The sequence below is a fragment of the Prionailurus bengalensis genome, chromosome D4 (assembly GCF_016509475.1).
Source record: "Prionailurus bengalensis isolate Pbe53 chromosome D4, Fcat_Pben_1.1_paternal_pri, whole genome shotgun sequence".
Taxonomy (NCBI): domain Eukaryota; kingdom Metazoa; phylum Chordata; class Mammalia; order Carnivora; family Felidae; genus Prionailurus; species Prionailurus bengalensis.
This window is the reverse complement of record NC_057359.1, coordinates 64,281,096-64,301,786: the sequence shown is the minus strand read 5'-3', so window position 1 is coordinate 64,301,786 and position 20,691 is coordinate 64,281,096. Positions and strand designations below refer to the sequence as shown.

General features: G+C 34.9%; 1 pseudogene; it reads right to left on the bottom strand.

Annotated features, from left to right (window-relative positions):
- Positions 1-10,426: 10,426 nt before the first annotated feature.
- On the bottom strand, positions 10,427-11,299 carry LOC122474661 (annotated as a pseudogene).
- Positions 11,300-20,691: the final 9,392 nt, after the last annotated feature.

The following is a 20,691-nucleotide window of genomic DNA, read 5'->3' as shown; positions in this document are numbered from 1 at the left end:
GCTCCAGGACATGTCCGTTTTCTTCTGTGCTTACCCCCCCCCCCCCCCCCGCCGCCCGCCAAAAAAAAAAAAAAAGTTTAAGCCATCTTCAGAAATTGATTGCTGCTTCGAGAATATAAGCTGTTTGAAGAAATTTTCATGCATTTACAATGCAGGCAATACTATATTCTAAAATAAAAACAATAGTATCATGAGTTTTAGAGAAGTAAAAGGAACAAAATACAAAATAAAAATGTTCTCATATTCATGTACTCTTTAGAGTAGTCAAAATGAACGATGTTACTGCATGGGTAAATTAATAGAAAACTGGGGAGATAATTTCACAGCAAAATCTCCTAAGGGGAGGAGAAGGGGACCTTCCATATCTCAATCAGGGCTGCTTTTGCAACATCACAAAATATTACTTTTTGATAAGGATAGAAATAAATGCAATTTTGTAACTGGTGAGGAGGAGATTGAAGAGAATATTTTTTGATGAAAGTCTCAAAATGCAGTCCATTTCTACCCAGATCAAAAAGGAAAGGGAACAAAGAAAAGCACAATCACCCTTTTATAGGTTATAAATTAAGTGAAGAGGTGATCTTTCTCCATCTCTCATCTTTGAAAGTGATGTGATGTTTTGAAGAGTAATTACCAAATCTTTGTGTAATATGTCACTACCTTTGTGAAATATGGAGACAGAATATCAGTTGGGTTGCATCATTGAACTTATACAGAATTGCTTGTGTGATATTCATAAATAGCTGGACCCTATGTGGCTGGTGGATCTTTCAGAACTCTAACAGAAATTGCCAATGAGGAATATAACAATTTGTTCCCTTGGAAAATATAAGCCTTATGGCTATTGGCTATTATACTTGCACATGATTTAAGCACAATCCTTCCTAGAGATTAAAAAAAAAATTAAAAAGTCCATAGTCCTTGGTATCATTTCTAACTCTTTAACACTCTAAGTTCAGTCACTTGTACCAATGTGTAATCTTAAAGTCCCAAAGAGACTTTACAAAATTTAATTTAGTATAAACATAATTTGAAGTTAGCTAAAATATATTCTTAGTGGCATCATGTAGTGGAAAGAGCACTGTATTTGAAGAGAAAAAATGTGAATTTGAGTTACAAATGTTTACTCATTAGCTAAATTGTGTCTTCATTCATAAAACATGATGTCTATTCTGGAAACATAATAGGATTATTATGGTTATTAAGTGGAATGATATATTTAAGTTTTAGCAAACTAGAAAGCACTGTAGGAATATGATATATGATTATTATTAGCTGCTAAATTAATAGAGGTAGAGTGAAAGGAATTTACATTTGTTGATTATGTAATGTGGTATTGAGCAGTTAGTGTATATTATCTCATGAATTCCTGTTAATCTTAATTTTAGAAATGAGGTGACATTACGAGAGGTCATGTAACTCACTCACCATAACTTATCTAGTAACTAGAAGAATCGAGTCTTACTGAAAATTCATTCTCTTTCTACCTACCTCACACTGTTATCATGAGAAATTGTTATTATTGGGACAGCATGGAGAACTCTATTTTAACCCATGACTTAATGTGTTTTTTTTTTAATGTTTATTTATTTTTGAGAGAGAGAGGTACACACAGAGTATGAGCAGGGGAGGGTCAGAGACAGAGGGAGACAGAATCTGAAGCAGGCTCCAGGCTCTGATCTATCAGCACAGAGCCATACGCCGGGCTCGACCTCACAAACGGTGAGATACCAGAGCCACTGTCGGTGGCTGCAACCTAATGGACTGAACCACCCAGGAGCCCCAGCATGATTGAATGTTTTTAACTGTAATTAGTTGTATGTTATGATGCATTAGATATCATTTTTATCCCACTTTGGATTCTTTAGACTCCATGAGTCCATACATTGTCAATCAGCTTCATGTAGAGCTTCAAACACCTTGATACATCACAATCTGTAGTATCTCCCTTTGCGAACCTACTTGGAATTCGTGTATGTGCAGTCTGGAAGTAAGGAAAACCAATGCACAGTGGGCTACCCCTGATTCTAATGGGACATAATTAAAGGGATAAATATTCTCTCAACTCCCTGGGAAATAGTTCTGAGATACATATTGTAAGGTACTTTAGAAGGAGCCTTTTCTGACACTAACCTGGCAAGGTGGCTGGGGCACCAAATTACAACCTGGTGAGGGAGGAAGGCTTTTTGTTTTGTTTTGTTTGGTGGAGAATATATCAAAGGGGGGAAGTCTTGGTTTCCACTTGGCCTTTGCTGGCAGAGGCAGGAGTGGAGCCAGTTTTTCTGTAGTGTTCAGCTGGAGTAGATCAGTTATTGTCTAAAATTTGTCTTTCTAAACTGCTTTTTTTCCTGGTCCTTGCCTAAAGAAAATAGGCATTTATTAGAGATTTTTTTTGCACCTTTTGGTGTTTCTGAATGTCTGATTTCTTCCACACTAAATCTAGGATATATGAGGCAAAGGAAACACACAAACAAAAAACAGACAACAGCAAAAACAGGAAGCTCCCCGTGTGTTGTTTCTCAGATCCTTATGTCCCCAGCTGGTCTGCCTTCTACTCTCTACGTATGATTAGCCTCCTTATGTATATTTTAAATAATATGTTCAAGGTTTTTAGGTTTAATTAGCAAGAGAAATAGGAAAAGGTTTTTTACTCCACCTTTCTGGAAGCTAAAGTCCCTGGGGAGCTTTACATAGTACTTATGCCCATACTCACTCTAGACCACTTAATCAGACTCTGATTAAGATCATGTGTGTGTGTGTTTTTATTTGATATATATGCTCAATTAACTAAAGGATGATTCTGCAGCTTTCGTTACTTTACCCTCAAGTCTTGAATGCCTCATTCTGAAGATCCAGTTCACACCTTGTAAATTCCAGCAGAAAGGATCCTGATTCTGATACACTCTGAATCTGATACCTAAACACTCCTTTCTAAAGGTTCCATGGGATCAAAGATCATCATTCATGGAAGGTTTGTGTTATGAGTCTCACAATTTTGCTACCTGTAACCAGAAAGATTCTACATTTTCAATATCCCTCCTCTTACCAGTACTTTGTAAAATTAGGAGTTTTGTAGTTTTTTTTTTAGCTCATGAACTGTTTAAAATTCTGTTTGAGAAAGGGATGGAGAGAGAGACAGGGGGTTAATTGCATATAATATCAGGGAAATCTACCTGTATACAAACTGATTTATAGACAGGTAGGAACCCATGTGTACATAGAAAAAAATTGACTTGTACATATAAAAGGCAAACAGTTATAGCCTTCATGAGATTCACTTTCCACTTATAAAATATCATTATATGTAAAATGCTATTATCTATACAATTAATGTATCTCAGATTATTTTTTCTTAAATTTTATTTAATTGCAACAATAAATTTCAGTTCTATATTTTCTGTTACTCATACACTATAGGCATATTCTTTCTTTTTAAAAGAAATCAAGAGGAATTTTTTGTGTTACTTGCATTAGCATGATAATTGCCTTTTTTAAACGTATTATCCTAGAATGAAAGATATACACTTGATAAATTTATAACATTAATGGCTGTCTGCAAACATGTGTTTGTATGTATATGTGTGTATTTACCTAAATGCCTATAATAAAAATAAATCTTAGTAATTGCTAGTTGAAAGATTTTTGTTTCATTTATATAACAGAATATCCATTTTTGAAAAAGAGACACCCATTTCTCTCTTTGTGGATATTCAAAAAAGAAAAATAAAAAGAATAATATACAAATTAAACAACAGGTTGAGAAAAAATAACGATGGCTCAAAGATTTGCTATGCAAATGATAACCAAAAAATAAAATAGAAATTGTGGAGTGCCTAAGTGTCTCAGTTGGTTGAGCATCCAACTCTTGACTTTGTCTCAGGTCTTGATCCCCAGGTCATGAGATTGAACCCCATGTCAGGCTCTGTGCTGAGCATGGAGCCTGCTTAAGATTCTCTCTCTCTCACTCTCCCTCTGCCCCTCTCCCCTGCTTGCACTCTCTGTCTCTCTCTCTCTCTCTCTCTGTCTCTCTCTCTCTCTCTCTCTCTCTCTTTCTCTCTCTCTCTCTCTCTCTCTCTCTCTCTCTATATATATATATATATATATAAATGGGAATATAAATGCTCAAATTTATCTGCTAGAGGAAATACATTATGGTAGACAAAAATATATTTGAAAATTAAGAATTATGAATAAATTAATATTGTGTAGTAAGCTAAAAAAATACACCCCTCAAAAGATAATTTTGTACATGAAAGAAATGGAATATTAAATCACTGAAGAAGAAAACATAAGGTCTAATTCAGGCCATTATGAAAGGATAACTGGTAAACATTTGGAATAAAAAGTAGTTTCACTGGCATAATACACAAAATAATCTCCAAACAAAAGATCAAAACAAAAATAAAGCTATAACGGCTCTAAAAGTAAATATAGCCCCGCCCCCCAAAAAAATTAGAGCCCTGGAAAGCCTTTCATAAGAAGTAATTGAATATAAAAATCTCTAGGTCCTTACAGCTGGGATTGTATTTCGTACGTTGCACTTACATAAATAAATGAGCCCTAGAAACCTAGGTATTGTGATAAATATAAAGAATTTAAGTAGAAAAAAAAATCACTAAGTCTTTGAGTAAAAAACAAAAACAACCCCAAAACCCATAAAAATAAATAAATAAGTAAACTATAATAGAATCTATTTGACTGAGCTTTGCCTCCAAGGCTATATGTTGGCTTTCAAAAGAGAAAGGAGACCATTTATAAAAACAGTAAAATGGATGAACCAAAAGTATGTAAGATTTCAGACCAATAGAAACTTATACTTGAGAGGAAAAGAATATAGCAAGTTTTAAGATGGTAACAGTTCTGAAGCACTGTTGTACATATCAATTTCTTGTCCTTTTTGTTTCTGCAGAAGATAATATGTTTTGGATTCAGTTGCTTATTACAAGATCTACACTGTGCAGTGTTGAACATCATACTCTAAATCTAAATTAAGTTCACTAGCTACTCATACCTAGTATATTGATGAGGATTTATTTTATTGTCATACCTAAAGTATGCATATTTGGAAAAATAAGTTGACTGTATTTTTGACTTGGAAAATTATTATGTTTTAGGTTTGTCTTTACCTAATTGATGTCTTTGAAAATTTTATTAACTTGACAAATCATTCCTTTGAGAGAACAAAATACAGTCTATCAGTAGTCACACAGAACCTCAAATTTTAAAATGGTCCTTGAAAGTTCAACTTCCACCAAACATTTTCCTCAGCAGATGTGATGATTAGAGAAGCAATTATTAAAATGTCAATTCTGGGGGCACCTGGGTGGCTCAGTTAGTTGAATGTCCAACTTCAGCCCAGGTCATGATCTCGTGGTTCATGGTTCACAGGTATCATGCCCAGTGTCAGGCTCTGTGCTGACAGCTAAGAGCCTGGAGCCTGTTTCGGATTCTATGTCCTCCTCTCTCTCTGCCCCTCCTCTGCTCATGCTGTCTCTGTCTCTGTCTCTCTCTCAAAAATAAATAAATATTTTAAAAATATAAAATAACTAAATCAATAAAATGTCAATTGTGAATACAGCGATAACATGCTACATTAAAATCACAGCTGCTACACTTTCATATTTTATGACTGAACTATTCTTCAGCATTTGATGTACCAAAGGTAAGGACTATACACACACACACAACTTTCTCAATTTATTTTATTGTTTTCCCTATTTCTTCAACTATCTGGACGTGGTAGGCTAGCCACGGTTGGTTGATTGATGCATAATATTCATGCTCTATACAATGCACATAATCATATCAAGCATCAAAAGTGGAGTTTTCAAATTAACTTCCAATTACTTGCTCTGCAATTTTCATCTTCTTAGTATTCTCTCTTCTTTGTCCTCTCCCCAGTTATATCCCTTTCAAAAATCATTTTACACTCCCTTCAAAATTAAAGAAGTATTCATCAGTAGTAATTTGTGATGAAAGCTATTGCTTAGTGCCTAGGAAACTTTACACCTCATAGTTGAAATTTAACTAGATAAAATAGTTTAGAGATTATTTCACTCTAGTTTTTTTATATGTCTCTGATTCATTTCTTCCATCCTACTTTCATTGTAAGTATGGTAAAATGATCAAATTAGCAAAACTTTCATTTCTTCTTTGTAAATGAGTTATTAGAAATGAGAGAGAGAGGGGGGTGGGGAGAGAGAGGGAGGAAGTGAGATCTTTCTGGCTTGAAGAAAAAGCTTCCAGGAGTCAAGTTAAAAGAGAATCTAAGGGGTGCCTGGGTGGCTCAGCCAGTTAAGCATCTGACTTCAGCTCAGGTCATAATCTTACGGTTGTCAATTCAAACCTTGCGTGGGGCTCTGTGCTGACAGCTCAGAGCCTGGAGCCTGCTTTGGATTCTGTGTCCTCCCTCTCTCTCTGCGCCTCTCCTGCTCGTGCTCGCTCTCTCTCTCTCTCTCTCTCTTTCTCAAAAATAAATAAATATTTTTTAAAAAGTCTTTAAAAGAGAAACTAAATACAGTCTTTTAGACTTACAGTCACTGGCCAAAGTTCAGACTGTATATGGATAATGGAATCTATTGAGCTACTGCATGTAATACAGGCATTGGTGAGCTCTGGCTCAAAAGTCATACATGCCTGGCTTGAATCTGACCTCTTCCATTTCCTTTGCTAAGTTTATAACTACCCTCGGCCTCGTTTGTACAGCGGGGAAAGTTTGACCATTACCAACATGAAATAAAAGTGCAACAGATTGTAGGTAATGTATTTCTTCGACAAATTCTTAAGAAAAAAGTATATATATACCATAAGCCTTAGATAATAATTATATCAAGTCTGGGATTTCATTGTATTTTTGATATCATACATGTTAGAAAAAATGCTTGGTATTCATTGTATGTATTATTGGAGTAAACGTGTAGGAAAATATGGACACCTAAATAATTAAATTTATAGCAGTTTATAATCATTCTGAACACTGACCTATTGTGAATATTTTTATTTGAAAATTTGGTTGGCTATTTTGCAAAAGCAGAAGTGTATAATGAAGAAACTTAACTCAGATTTAACAATAAAATTATATGGAAAGTTGAGCATTCAGTCTGTAAGAGGCATTAGAAGTCCATAAGGGCATGTTGGTCTGGAAATGAGGAAAGTACGTAGATGGAAGCAAAGAAATTCTGGGACAAGAAGATAAAAGGAACCAATAGTGCATTAGGAGATCTGCATTATGTTCAACAAAATCACAATACAATCAGGTCCCAGCTATGTCTGTTCACATCACATTCCACTGCATTTAACAAGTGAGAAATGATATGTTGATAAAAGAATGGTTAGTAACGAATCTGGCTACTTCACATGATGCTTAGAACCAACATAATATCCATCTGATATGACTCTAAGAGAGTGTTGCTTCATATGGATTTCAAAATAATTAACAAACTTCCGTTGAAGTCTTTTGGTGAGAGACTATGCCAACAAGATGTTATAAAAGGAGAATAGGACTGAGATTCATCCCTGTATCTGCCATTTACTGTTTTTGATATTGAACACAATTATCTCTTCTCAGACTGTTTCCTTAATTGACTCTAGGCTTCAGAGAAGTCATTCATAATGTTTTTGTACTTCCTGTGTGATGTGTTTATGAACATAGCAGTGAATCTTTTTGGATTGTAGTTCTTATTTCATTACTTTTTCTTCATTCTCAGTAACAATTGCTGGATTAAAATGAATACTTTCATAGGATTTCATGCATACTCTAAGAAAGAATACCCTACAGAATATTTTTTAGCCGAATACTGGAAAATATAGTAATGAATTTGCCATTTCTATTGATTAGCTTGTCGTATTATTACATATAATGGCAGAATGTATTACAATTACTTCCTCATCATGGTAAGTGTAAATTGCCTAAATTCTTGCCATTAAAAATTAGATTGACATGCACAGTGTTCACTTCAAAAATTTATTTGAGATGATTAATATTATTACATATTAAATACAAAGTAATTTATTTGAAAATAGTTAACATTGCACTACTGATAATGCTACTTGTTAATTGCCTGAAATTATTTTAAATCAGAATTTTGCCATCTGCCCAATAATAAAATTTGTGTTCCTACCATTTTCCCCCCATTTTATAGTAATTTGATACATTGGGGTGCTCTACTAATAACAGAGTATACAACTCCAGCTTAACTTTTATAAGTTAGTTAAGGAATGGTTAAGTCAGTATAAAGATACACTAGTTAGAAATCGTCTTTATTTAGAGAAGTGTTGACTGTCTTGTGAATACCATTCCAACATCCATGACAAAACTGGAGAATAGCTACCACCATATAGTAAATTGAAAACTGTTGCTGATATCACAAAACAGCATATAATTCACCCAGTACTTAATAATGCTTTTTTATTTTAATTTCATAATCAGAAGATATTTTTGAAGGACATCACACAGAAAAAATTCAGTCTCAGCCACTTTCTTTACTATGTTTAATAAGGAGAGACATTGTAGCAGAAAGATGATCTTATTCTGAAGAGAGCCTGGGTTCAAATTCCAGTTATCAGTTTTGTTAATTTTGAAGAAAAAAATATTATAGGATTATTTGAAGCTTACATGAGATAATGAACTTAAAATTGTCCTACACCTGGATGATATTCAGTGCCTACTATATAAAGCTCCTGTTTTGTCAGAATTTTAATTTGAGCCCCAAATTATCTCTTCTTCTGAGCTTCTGTTATTTCTCCTTCCTGTGGTATAATACATATTTTATAAAATAATATACTATATAACATTATGTTTAATATAATGGGTTTATAAGTCTAATTGCTTTGGACATGAATCTTGGCTTTGCCACTTACAAGATGTAAGAACTTAGGCAAGTTATGTAATTTTTTCAGTGTTCAGTTTCCTCACACATAACATGGAGAGCACATTTCACCTTACTCAAAGGAGAGGTATGAGTGATACATATAAAGTAAATAAAATAGTACCTGGTACGTAATAAACATTCAAGATTTAGCTGCCATTACTATTTAAGAATAGTGAATTCTTCACACCTGGGTACTACTTCTAGTAATGTGTATGTGTGTGATCTTTAAAGATAAAGAAATTAAAGGGCACAAGAAGTTCTTTAACCTTGTTAGTGTAAGAAATCCATTAAATCAATTACCCATCTAATTACCCACATAGCAGCTTATCCTTAAAGGATGAAATGTGTAATGACCAATACATTTTGCAAGTATCCAATAATATTAAAACTAGAGAGATAATTACTATCTAATTAAGAGTGAGATTAATCTACAAGAACAATAAATAAAAGTTAAATAATTTATTAGTATAATTATTTGATGAAAAATATTTCATATATTTGAAGAGTATAATTAATATTTGAGATAAAATGTTATATACACACACACAAAGATTGGGATCATTCACGGAACTCAGCTAATTTTTTGCTGTCTCACCTAAATTTATAAATTCAGGTTAAGAAAATTATCTTGCTAGGTAAAACCATTAGTGAACCCTTCAAATTTTCATTTACTAAAAAGAGTGAACTTTTTTTTTAGGTTTTAATATTTTATACAAGTTTTACTTTACGTGATGTTAATTACAGCATTTTTAAGGGGAGGATCTAATTCCACACAAAATGGAAGACTGTAAAATGTACCCATTAAACTACGAAAAAATAAACTGAGTGGCAAGAATATAATAGAAGTCCAATTTAGATTTCAAGTGTTGTCACCATGTGATTACATTCACAGAGACTCTTGCCAGCTTACAGCTGGGACTCTCAGAAGCTCTTTCATAATATGGTGCAAGGGCACAAAAACACAATGTGAGAGGGAATTAAGTCATGAATTACTGGCTTCATCACATCCACCTTCTCCACCCCAAAATGGCACAAAAGAAATAGCTATCCTGCCTTGCAGACTACTTTTGGTGTAAATGCGGTGATGACGTGAGATGAAAACAGTTCATGAAAATCTGTCTAAAAAAAGTCTCTTTAAGATGAGTTTGTATGCACCACAATGAGTCTCTCCTTCATTTGGGTAGGAAACCAAAGTTCAATTCTCAGGAAGTCATAATTTCATTCATTTACTCAATACCAATTCACAAAGTGCCTACAAATTATCAGCTTCCACTTGCAGCCATTACTAGATAAAAAAGAAGCCTGACATCTCTAGAGGAGCCACTAAGTTCCCCCCAAGTCTACAGCTGAAAGGATTTTTTTTTGGCATTGGGTTTCTTCTGTACCTCTGAAAGGCTAACACCTTAAACCTGAATCATCTTTAACCAGCTGTAAAATATCTAACATGATATTTAGCATTACTTGCATCCCAGACACACAACACGAAAAGGTACACTAAGTTTTCAAGCTAGCTATGATCAAAATAGTTTAAAAATAAATGATTGTACAGTATTCATTTAGGCCTGAAATTCCAGTCCTAGACCAAGCTTGTGGCCACCTGCATTGACATTCTCTCCATCCAGCAGATCTGATAGCATTGGTTAGATACCTGGCTTTAGGGTCTGAGTGTACCTGAAACCTATCAGGCTGGAGCTCGAGTGTTCATTTTAGCTGTGAAGCAGGTGTCAGGGTCCACGTGATCCTTGGCTGCTGTTCCAAAGCAAGTGTTACTACTTCCTGCTGTCCAGGCCAGATTAACAGCAGTCTCTAAACTTCTTGTTCACCATCTGATAAATGGAGCCACCAAACTCTGTCCCGTTGTTTACATTAGTATGGAGCTGGAATTCGTCAGCCTTGGAACAATCCGCAAAACTCCTCTAGGTCACTGGTGATTTTGCAGTCTCAAAACTCATCTGGTGGCCAGCCAGCCAGCCTTCATAACCCAGCACCAGAGCGCCCCAGACTGGAGGGCTGGGGAAGTTGAAATCCATGTCATGGCCCAGGTGGATGTGTTCCCGCTTATACCCTGTCTTGATGTAGCATTTTCCCTCCTGTGTTTGGTGAGAAGGATGGATCAAAAGTCAGCTTCAATCCACGTGTAAGCTGATCTTCCACAGTACTGTGTCTAGCGTGTTGTCGGTGTGCCTTTTCTCCCTGAACACGTGAGCATATTCAGCCCATCTGTACTTGGTTTCCAGACTGCCATCACTTTGGTGGTCTCAGTGTTGGCTGAACCTGATCTTGTAAATTCTAGTCCATTCTCAGATTTTGTTTTCGAGTCACGTTTTATTAAGCCAAACCCATAACCCTTGGGGAAGACATTCCTGGAAGATTTGCCAGGATCAATCAGCATACGTGGGAGGCATAGCCATCATCTACTCAGGGGCAGTGGCAGCGGGTTCAGCGGCGGCTACCGTGGGGGCTGCCCAGCAAGGAACTCGTGACAGTGAACATTTTTTAATGAATGTGGGTCACCTTAAGAATGAAGACTTTTTTATGTCATCTTTATTATTTATGAATAGTTTAACATTTGAAGTTCTAAACTATTGGAAACTATTCAGATAGAGAAACAGTTATAAAATGTTCCATTTAAATTTGCCATTGATCTGACCTGAGCTAGCAATGTAATTCAGATGGGAAAATGATATTGTTTTATTCTACTTTGAATAAAAGATGAAAATAATAGTCTTTCATTAACTTTTGATAATATTTCAGAGGTTAGAGCTACTTTCTCACTGTTTTACTCTTTCCCACCTGGTGTGTCTGTGTGTGTTTTAAGACTTTGAAGACTGACTCATCAGAGCTAGCTGTAAAAAGTCATATACAGCTCACATGCTTTCCAGATCAGTAAGTGACAATGGGGATGACAGAAAACTTTCTGAAATGAGAATAATCTTTTTAAGCAGCCAGTAGATACTTAATAGCTTGATAGTATAAGTAAAGCTTTGAAATAATCCATAATTTAACAGCAAATAAAGCAATCTCACCATTTGACAGGACAATTGTTATGAACATTGATTGCTGTGCTCTAATAACCTCATACCTTCAGGAACCCTTGGGTTGTGGAGGTAGACTAGAAACTAATTACATGTATTAGTGTTCACCTAAAGTTGGATTATCTAAATTTCTTTTTCAGTTGGGGGAATATCTTGAAAAAAAAATTCTGAAAATCTAGACACAGTTTAAGATGACTAGGTTACAGGATTTATTTGATTATGCTATATAATTTTATTATTAAAATTGCATATATTTTAAATGGCATACAATATAATGTTGTGTGGTTTTTTTGCACTAAGTTAACCAAGAAATATAGAGGATAATTGATTCAGACAATCAGGTATGCTTGGCATTATTTATAAAATGGTTTTTAAAAGATTAAAAATTTGGACCCTAAAATTTATCCACCCCCGAAAAATACAGATGTACTTAAAGTGACTGCATATGGTTTGTCATTGCAACATTATTGTCATTTAAAAAAATTGGAAACAGCCATACTGTCTAAAAATAAGAAATTGATTTAGCATATTGTGATTTATCCACAAATGTAACATTATACAAATATATTACAATGGTATTTTCAAATAATATTTATAATATAAATAACTTAAAACATTCTATCATCTTAAAAAGAATTTTAGAAAAAGTATAAATATTATGATCCCTATTTTGTAAAATATAGAAAGTGAGCTCCATGAGAGTAGCTACTGTGAATACTGTTTACGATTGTACATTGCCTCTAACAGAGTAGATACCAGTCAACATTCCTGAATGAATGAATAAATAAGATCAAAAATAAATCTATAGTGCTATAAGAATCTATTAAGCACTTTGTAAAGAATGTAAATACAACCAGCATTCTAAAATTAAGCAAATTAATGTACTATTTTGCTTTTTAAGACTGTATGAAGAAAGGATAATGTTTTTAGTGATTATAATTATTAGTGTTAAAACTATCTCATGTGAAGACATTAAAATGAGGAAAAACTTACATATTGCTACTATACAATTTTGTTCTCTGTGAGATAATACCAACAAACTGATTATTCATACATAGATCTACAGCATATGCTTCTTTGCAATGAAGAAAATACTGGCTGTTGTTGAGCTGATTCAACATAATAAAATGATTATATCACCATGGAAACATAGACAGTATGTGCTAAGCCATTTATTTTCAGGGAGATATTTTTAATATTTTAGCATTAGTTCCATAATATCTGGAATGGATGCATCTGGTAAGCAGTTAGAATACCCATTTATTTTACTAACGAAAAAAAATGGAAGGGTAACTGATACTTATTTTATTCAAGACAAAGGATAGAAGATTAACATTTCTTAGCCATTGATGTCCTAGAATAATTTTGGCACCCAGCTTTTTTTTTAGTCTGAGCAATATTTCTTGACATAAATATTTTATACATTTTCCATGATGCTAGAGTTTCAGGGAACTCTATAAACAACACCCCTATCTCTGCTACTTTACTTCTGAACTAGTTAAAAAAGAGAAGACAGACAATTAGAGGCAAAAATGTTAGCTCTCTATAGCATAACATATAGACCTGTGGAATCACTATGTTGTGTATCTGAAATTAACAATGTGTGTCAACTATACTTCACCTTTTGAAACATCAGTTCCAGAGTGCCTGGGTGGCTCAGTCGGTTGAGCATCTGTCTGACTCTTGATTTCAGCTCAGGTCATGATCCCAGTGCTGTGGAATTGAGCCCTGCATGGGCTGCTCACTGATCGTGGAGCCTGCTTGAGATTCTCTATCTCTCCCTCTGCCCCTCTCCCCCACTTGCACTCTCTCTCAAATAAAAAATAAATTAATTAATTAATTAATAATAATAATAATAAAATAAAATAAAATAAAATAAAAAGTCAGTTCTATTACCAACTCTAAAGTAACAACTACAACCTAATGGTACCCGGAGGACATAGATGGGGGGAACAAAACTGCTAACTAGAACTAGACTGACCAAAACAGGTCCTGTTAGAAAACCACAGACCTGGCTCACAGGAACAGACCTTGCTCATTGAACTTGATGCAAGGGCAAGAGCAGAGAGACCCTAGTATCACAGAGTAAAAGGAAAGGCAAAACTGTAAAATCCCATTAGATATTTTACTCCTCCTCCTTTCAGTAGGAATAATGAGGGTGTACAGAGAAGCCAAGTGAGTTACAATCTCCTTCATGGGACAGGGAGAATAAAATGTTTTCCTTAACATGTATTTCAGTAGTTTTCCATATAAAGCAAATGGTAGTTATTATGGGCTGATCATGTTTTATCCTTTCAATGCTTATACCAAATAACTTTTAGTTTGGCTTTTTTTGGATAAAGTTTTAGAGAGAAAATAAAGCTAAAATAATTGTGAGATATTGGTTTTAGACGTGTCCTTAAGCATTAAAGTAGTGGTTTCTATTTTTAAGAAGGCACTGGAGTAAATATTGTTATATACAATAGATGGAAAGATAATATGGATTTGTATTTATACCAAAAGACATTAAATTGCCAAAAGGTGATATTAATTCACAAAGTAAATTTTCTGCCCCAGTAAATTTAATTACAACACTGTTCTGGGTCACAGCATATGATTTTATTTTTATTCTTATTATTTTAAATGCTATTCTACTAATAGTTTTTCTAGCTTCACTTGCTCCCTTGTTTATCCTCTGGCTACATATCCGGGAAAAAAAAGTACATGAAAATTCTTGCAACGATCTTCGTATTTTTTTCTTTGTTAAATGAACACATGTTTGCAACACACCTACAAACACTTCACTAGTTTGACTGCTAATTGCAATCCTTTTTGGAATGTTCTTGGAGAAACCAACCATGGAATAAATAAAAGTCAGCTTTCCTTTTCCTACAAGTACTGCTGTCTTTTAACTTACTATGTAGTCTCCTAGAAAGACACATTCTCAGACAATATACCAATCTCTAATTTGTCATTTAACAAGTATTTATTGAGTTCTTTTTATGTTTTGGGCTTTGTGTTACAATAAAACAAATAAATGTAAGCTCATAGAGTTTATAACCCATTCTACTTTAGGAACAGTTATTTGTTTCTGTAGTATAAAAATATTGCCAAAATACTGCTATAAAGGCAACTGTATTCATTCACACAAACATGACATTTTATTCTCTCACATGTACACACATACATACACATATATGCAGGTGCGTGCAAATGTGCTTTTGATACAGTGTTGATTTTCCATACAATCTCTAAACCTGTAGAACACAGTTTTTAACATTTATTTATTTTTGAGACAGAGAGAGACAGAGCATGAAGGGGGTAATGTCAGAGAGGGAGACACAGAATCCGAAACAGGCTCCAGGCTCTGAGCTGTCAGCACAGAGCCTGACGCGGGGCTCAAACTCACGGACCACGAGATCATGACCTGAGACGAAGTCGGATGCTTAACCGACTGAGCCACCCAGGCGCCTCATGTAGAACACAATTTTTAAAGCAAAACATTAGAAATTCTATTAGTCACAATAGGTAATTACTAACTTGTGTATTATTTAAATATATCTATTCTTCTTTAAAAGAATAAATAATTTGCTAGTTTAGAAAAGCATTTGAATAAGACCATATAATGTAGCCCTTTTCAACTCTCTGATAAAATACCAACAAAGTTGCAATAAAAAAATAGAAACATATCACTATTAAAAAGTAAGATTTAAAGCAATTTATGAAAATCTGAAATTTTCGGTACCTATAAAATTGATGCTGTTAGGTTTAGAAAAGCAGATCTAAGGTTTGCTTCTTGGAATATTATGCTTTTTTTTCACCAAACAGCTTGTCCTAACAAAAGGTGTGAAGTTTCGTTATATCTCCGTTTTCAAAAACTATAGAAAATATGACAACCCGATCTTTACTGAAAAATGATTCTTCTTGGAGTTTTCAGACAATTTCCCTTTTTTTTTACTCTACACAATATTTCTATATTCAGAAATAGAATGAAATTAGATAGTTAGGAAGAGGAGGAACAATCCTCAGGGCCCCTTTCATCCCCTATCCAATACAAACTCATCTTCAGGTTTCCATGGAATTACTGCTTAGAATTCCCCTCTCAACTACTGGGAATAGGGTGTGGGGGGGAGGGGGTTGGGGAGAGCATAGTTAGTGTGAATATTTCTGTTCTCAGTATCCATGTTTTGGTAACTTAGCCCTCTTAAAACTCCTGCAGATACATTTCACTACCAGGCAATGTACTGTGCTTGAAAAGCAGAAGCAAGGTTGGCTGTTTTCTCTTTTCCAGCCCAGGATGAAACATTATCTTCATCTTTTTTTTCTTCCTACAACCATCTCCTTTGCTTTTGGCCCCAGAGAGTAAGCTCACCTGGGCACCTTAAGTTGACATGGTTTTCAAGATCTAGATATAAGATGATAGGGATTATCTTTCTTCCCCATAACCTTCCATATGTATAGTCTTTTTTATAAGAGAATTCTGTCTTGGTTTCTTCTACAGATAAATAAAACTAGTACATTTTTTATTTGGATTGTGACCTCAAGACTATTGTGTGTAGTCTCCCCTTATAAGAACCATTGATGGCAGAGTTTAATGGTACCTTCAAGACGGGGCTTCTGGTAGCTCAGTTGATTAAATGTTTAACTTCGGCTCAAGTCATGATCTTGAGCCCCGCGGTTGGGCTCTGTGCTGACAGCTCAGAGCTTGGAGCCTGCTGTGGATTCTGTGTCTCCCTCTCTCTCTGCCCCTCCCTCACTCGATCTCTCTCTCTCTCTCTCAAAAATAAACATTAAAAATAATTTTTAAAAAATAGTACCCTTGGGGCGCCTGAGTGGCTCTGTCGGTTAAGCATCCTACTTCAGCTCAGGTCATGATCTTGTGGTTCACGAGTTTGAGCTCCATGTCAGGCTTTGTGCTGACAGCTCAGAGCCTGGAGCCTGCTTCAGATTCTGTGTCTCCCTCTCTGTCTGACCCTTTCCCCTCTTGCTCTGTTTCACTCTCTCTTTCTCTCTCAAAAATAAACATTAAAAAAAATAGTACCCTCATGCCATTAAAAATTAACAGGAAAAGGGAGATTAACAATTAAATCACTCCATTGCTATTTGTGAGTCAGGTAGTGGATCAGAGCAGGAAATTGTAGAAATTATAGAGTCTAATGAATTCTGTTTTTTAGAGTATCAGAGAATTAGAAATGGAGGCAGCAGAAGCAGTTGTGAGCTAGAAATTAGAATTGTTCTGAAAAGTACAAACACTAATCTGTTCTCTAGCTACTAATCTGAGGAAACAACTTCAGTCATTGTCTATGTGAACAATGAAAGGAACCAAAGACATACACAGATGTGGCTATCTGGACATTTCATTTGAAAAAACAGGAAAATAACTAAAGAAATAAAGTATAGGGATCATGAAAAATAATTTAGACCAAAAAAGGACCATCAAGCTAAAAGTTCAAAGGTAAAAACATCCCCCCAAATGAATTATTATAAAAAAACAGATTGAATTCTAGAAAGTTGCACTTTCTCAGTGAAATAAAACTATGAGCAGTGCCTTGGCTAACCTTAAAAGACAACAGAATTAAATTAAGATGTAAGTGGGTAGATAAGAAAAGTTTGTGAGTAAACTAAAATGCATTAAACAGGATAAGGGGGAAAAATAAACCATGAAGAAAATAGAATTAGAAATATGGAGGATAAATGTGAAAATTCATCAGACTAGAAAGGAAACCATATGAACACAGTACAACAACAAATGAAAGAGAATAATTCTGTAAAGCCCATGCACAAAGGTTAAAATGACCCACTGTATCTGTAGATCTTCTATTATGTTAGAGTTCGGACTTCTGCCTTTTGTTTTGTTTTGTTTTTCCATTTATTTTTTATTATTTAAATTTTAGTTAACATACAGTGCCATGTTGGTTTCAGAAGTAGCATTCATTGATTCATCACTCATATACAACACCCAGTGTTCACCATAACAAGTACCCTCCTTAATACCCATCACCCATCTAGCCCGTCTCCCACCCACATCCCTCCATCAACCCTCAGTTTGTTCTCTATCATTAAGAGTCTCTTGTGGTTTGTTTCCCTTTTTCCCCTTTTCCCATATGTTTACATATGTTCTTAAATTCCACATATGAGTGAAATCATATGGTACTTGTCTTTCTCTGATTTATTGATTTATTTCTTGTAGCATAATACATTCTAGCTCTACCCATGTCATTGCAAATGGCAAGATTTCATTATGTTTGATGGCTGAGTAATATTCCATTATATATATAACCACATCTTTTTTATCCATTCATCAGTCGATGGGCATTTGGGCTCTCTCCATAGTTTGGCTGTGGTTGATAATGCTGCTATAACTATTGTGGTATAGGTACTCCTTCAAATCTGTATTTTTGTGTCCTTTGGGTAAATACCTAATAGTCCAATTGCTGGATTGTAAACCAAAACCATGATGAGATACCACCTCACACCTGTCAGAATGGCTAAAATTTACAACACAAGAAACAACAGATGTTGGCAAGGATGTTAAGAAAGGGGAACCTTCTTGCACTGTTGGTGGGAATGCAAACTTGTACAGCCACTCTGGAGAGCAGTATAGAGGTTCCTCAAAAACTAAAAATAGCACTACCTATGATCCAACAATTGCCTTGTTTTTTAAATCCCAAGAGACTTACTTAATTTTTCCCTCTATATAAAACCCTGGGTCTTGCCTATCAAACCCGTATCTGATTCTAAAGTAAATACTAAATACACACACACACACACACACACTCACACTCACACTCATGCACACTCACTCACAGTTTATACTAAGGCTATCCTGTATAAAGTTGTACTATTTGTTGTCTTTTTAAAAATATAAACTGCAGATAGTTATGATATTTGTATGCTAGCCAATAGCACGCACTACTGACATCTGGCTATCTCTGAGTCAGGTAAAGCCTCAGATGCAGGTTATACCAAACCACTTATATGTTGTGGACCCTGGATCCCTCTCCTAAAAGATGTTTTGTGAGGACATCAGAGAAGCTTAAACCTTAGGTCATTAGTCTTGCCCAAGAGTGGAGAAGCAAGCTATGAACTGGGATACCAAAAATTTTGCATTAGATGCTAGAGAAACAAACTGAGAAGCCAAGAAACTAGAGTTTGAACAAAGCTAAAATAAAAGAAAGACCAAGAAAAATTTAAAAATCCAGGAGATTGGGGCGCCTGGGTGGCGCAGTCGGTTAAGCGTCCGACTTCAGCCAGGTCACGATCTCGCGGTCCGTGAGTTCGAGCCCCGCGTCAGGCTCTGGGCTGATGGCTCAGAGCCTGGAGCCTGTTTCCGATTCTGTGTCTCCCTGTCTCTCTGCCCCTCCCCCATTCATGCTCTGTCTCTCTCTGTCCCAAAATAAATAAATGTTGAAAAAAAAAATTAAAAAAAAATCCAGGAGATTACTTATAGCTCAAAGTATGTCTTTGTGTTTTTCTTTAAGAGACTGTACATCATCAAATTATATTGCATTCCTCTTCAAAACACTATATTAGCATGTTTTAACTATTAGCCCTCAGAATACTATCAAGATACTACAGCTTTTAAATTTTAATATTTTTATTTTTTTAAGATATTACAGTTTTTTAAAACTGTAATCTTTCGTGCTTTCTGCTTGTTTCTTATTTCTCTAGAAGATCCTTTCCAAACCCCTGCTCATCATAGTGAGGATTCATGTGCTAACCTTGTCACTTTATGTGCTTCCCACCTAAGTATTGTGTCCAAATACTTGACTAAATACTGTCAGAGATAAATACAGCTGGACCATAGTTAAACATCTAAAATGGCTTTTATTCAGTAACTACTGACAGTAGGGGAAAGAACTGAGCTCTATTCTGATATGTGGACAGGCAATTGTTTTAAAGGAAAAAATGAGGGAGTATGAAGGGGAAGAGCAGGGGCTTAAGCAAAGTCAGGGAAGTAAAAGATCACAGAGTCAGGAGTTGTCTTTGTGAAACCCATCTGTGTTTGCTAACTTGAACTTATCAAAGTTGGCCTCCTACCCTCCCCCAGAGACTGGAGACACGGCTCTATCTTCAGGTGTGGAACAAAGAGCAAATTTGTCTGGCAGCCTTGATTTTTCTCAGGCAAGCACTTTAAGGGGGTCTAGGGATGCACCCCAAGGATACTACTAGAAACTGTGTTAGTGTTTGTTCACATCTTTATAGGTCAAGGTTGAGGCCTAGTCAAGAAGGCTCAGAGGAGCCTGGCTAGAGTTTAATCAAGAGTCTTTATCAACATGTACAAATTATTGTCTCTACTATATATTATATATAGTACTATATATAGTATATTATATAGTATGTTATATATACTATATATAGTATATTATATATAGTACTATATATAGTATTATATATATATATATATATATATATAGTAGAGACAATAATTTGTACATGTTGATATATATATATATCTATATATAGCAATTCCTCTCCTAAAGTATACACCTGCTACTTGGTATGTCTGACTAAATGTTCCACAGACAATTAATACACAGTGGGTCAAAAATTAAACTATTTCCTCATAAAATTAGTTTATCTTCTATCTCCCTTGTATTGAGACTACAGTCCAAAAAATTCTGGAATTAGAAACTTTAGACTAAAAGGCATCTCCCTTCTCATAACACACATCCATCTTGACTTAAAATCACTTCATTATTGTTCAGATGTATCTATTATAATTTTTTTAATATTTGAGTATAAATTTTATCCATTTTGGCCTGGATTGAAGCAGAATATTTTTTTAACTATTACCTTTTCTTCCA